We start from the raw sequence: 2,959 nt of genomic DNA, 5'->3' as shown, positions 1-2,959 counted from the left end.
TGGCTTCTTAGCCTAAGTTCTTATTCATTTAAGACTACTTTTACCCCAAAGTTGGCTTCTGCCAGCTGGAGGTTGCCTTCAGATTGCCTGTAAGAAGTACATACATATCAGGACAGTTTTTCTAAAAAAAAAACAAAACAAAAATGAAAAATACTGAATCCTCCCCGCCGCCCCAATAGAAACCCATCTGTAAGATTTGCAGACACGAATTTGTTTTCAAATCACAGAAAAACATATGTACATCCTGCATAGCATCTGTCAAGGTGTGGGCAGATGTGTTCTCAGTTCTGTTGTCATATTACCCTAGGTGACCCACACATCATTTTGGACATTTTATTTAAAAGGTCACAGCTTGATTGGAGAACCAAATTCTTATTTTTGTTTCAGCAACTAAGGCTAATATATTATTTAAGAACTTGACATAGAAAGCAAGATTCAGACCTAAAGTATTCATCTCCTAACTTGCTCTTTTGAGCCACTTTCTCACATAAGGCAAGATGAGGAACAATAGTTATGATCTATTAAATACCTACTTAAGTGCTTAGGAAGGAATGTGTAAGGAAGGCCTTTATATATCTCAAGGCTAATCTTCATAACACCCCACTTTCTGTTCCATATCTCCCTGTCTTATAGATGAGAAAACCAGGACTTAGAGAAGATAAAGAGCAGCCCAACATCACCTTAGTAGCTAGTAGAGTCATTATTCAACCCCTGATCTGTCTGGCCCTAAAGCCCATGCTCTTTTCTTAAGTTCAGAACTTGTTAATCTAGGATTTGTAAATGGGCTTCAGAAGATTCTCGAGAGCTAAAATTGAATGCAAATCTGTAAGTGTGTATATATACACATTTTTCTGGGGAAAGTGTCTAAAATTTTATCAGATCTATCAGCTATATTTCCAGAACCTGGTACAGTCTTGAATACAGTAGGCACATGATAATATTTGTTCAATGAACAATAGGGGTCTATGATACAAAAAAGGATTAGTATCACTGCTTTTATTTACATGCCTCTGTATTGTTTTAGCTTGTCCCATTATCTGTCCTATAGATGAATAGATTTGAATTTCCAGTACAACTGAGTTTGTTTTGAATGCATAAATTCATTTTTTTTTTACATGGCTACAGCACCTGGTATTCCTAGGTGGTCTCCCATTTAAGTACTAACCAGGCTCGACCCTGCTTAGTTTCTAAGATCAGACGAGATCGGGTATGTTCAGGGTGACATGGCTGTAGACTAAATTCATTTTTTTTAAAGTTAAAAATGCAGACTTTAGTTGATAATTCATTTGAAACTATTCAACATGTATATAAAAAGATTGAACATTTTTAGATACAATTGTCTAAAGAGATATTTTTTTCTTAAACAGAGCACATTAATGCAAAGGATTGTACTAGACCACTACAGAACAGACACATAATGTGAGCTACAAATGCAAGCCACATTTGTGATTTCAAACTTTCTAGCAGGCACATTCAAAACAGTAAAAAGAAACAAGTAAAACTAATTTTAGTCATATATTTTATTTAACTCAATATATCTGAGCTATTATCATTTCAACCTGCAGGCAATATTTAAAATTATTGAGATATTTTATGTTCTTCTTTTCATGCTAAGTCTTGGTAATCCAGTGTGTATTTCACACTCACTTCAAACTGGCTTCCTTTCTCATGCCCAGTGGCTGTGCTGGCTCTTGGCTGCTTTATTGGGCAGTGCTCCTGGAGACTCCGGTGGTTGAAAGAGGTGAACAACGTTGATGAAGCGTGGAGGAAAGGAGGAAGAGAATGCCACAGGTTTGGGCATGTGGGGAGATACCTCGATAATCCAAGGTACAGTGACGTTAGGTTAGGCTGCCAACTCATATTGCCAAAATTGTAGCTTTGCAGGTGATTATTAAGACAGGCTGCAGAAAACAGTGCAAAATTCAGCACTGCTGCGGAAGTTTTTTCCTATTCCCACAGTCCCCTTCTTTTCTTGGTAACAGGCGTGCAGATCCAGGCTGTGCATTTAGGGGAAGATGTGATGCAGAGTGACTAAAGTTACACCCAATAATTATAATAATTTTGTTCTTTTAACTACTCCTAGAGCAAAGGATCTGTAAATTTTATAGTGCGGCAGTCTCCGGCCCCTTGGGGGAGAAAGGCAGAGTAGAGGTTCTGGAGTTGCATTCCTCCATTTTACAGATGCAGGAAGGAGGCCACAGAGAGCCTGAGGCCGTAGACTGCAGGAACAGACAAGGCCATAAAAGAACCTAGGAAATTTTGTTCTGAGCTCTGCTCAAGCTTTATTCACACTCCTTTATTTGCTTTTTGAGATCTTTCTAAGGCTTTTCCACAGGGTGTGGTCCTATTCTCCCCCTGGCCTGCCTCTCCTAAGGCCTGAGATTGAGCACAGATAAAACACCTTCTGCTCCCAGGCAGGGCAGCTTGGGTTCTAGAAACATGGTGATGTAAAGTGCCTTTCGAATTACATTTCTTTTTCTAAAGTTTTCAGTTACTCAACATGACAAACATAAAGTTGTTTTCTCCATAAGATACTTATAATCCATTTGGGGTTTATAGTTTGGTTAGCACAGGTGCCAACATCTATAATTTCCAAGAATTGAGAAATTATCTGAATCCATATGACATTATTTCATTGTATTCCTGGCCTGAAATTAAAAGCATTTATTTTAAGCATATAGTAGTAGAGGTTTTAAATTTTAAAGGAAAAAAAGACACCACCAGATATAAAGGAAAATAGTGATATAGTTTACCACTTGAGGAAAATAGAGACATAGTTTATTTAGGAACCCTCAATTTTAACCTCATAAACTCCTAATAAATTATGAAACATTGACAAGATAAGTTCAAATTGTCAGAGTAGAATGAAATCCTACACTCATGTAAATATTTGCTGGGTGATGTGACAATCTATTTGAACAAAAGCCACCACTATTGTTAACCACCACTGTCACCACCA

The 2,959-nt window shown here is 37.5% G+C and overlaps 1 pseudogene; it reads right to left on the bottom strand.

The window, feature by feature from the left end:
• Positions 1–1,116: 1,116 nt before the first annotated feature.
• On the bottom strand, positions 1,117–1,235 carry LOC112476872 (annotated as a pseudogene).
• Positions 1,236–2,959: the final 1,724 nt, after the last annotated feature.

This window comes from Pteropus alecto, unplaced genomic scaffold (assembly GCF_000325575.1).
Source record: "Pteropus alecto unplaced genomic scaffold, ASM32557v1 scaffold81, whole genome shotgun sequence".
Taxonomy (NCBI): Eukaryota; Metazoa; Chordata; class Mammalia; order Chiroptera; family Pteropodidae; genus Pteropus; species Pteropus alecto.
Note: the sequence above shows the minus strand (reverse complement) of the source record. Positions and strands in the feature narration are given on the sequence as shown.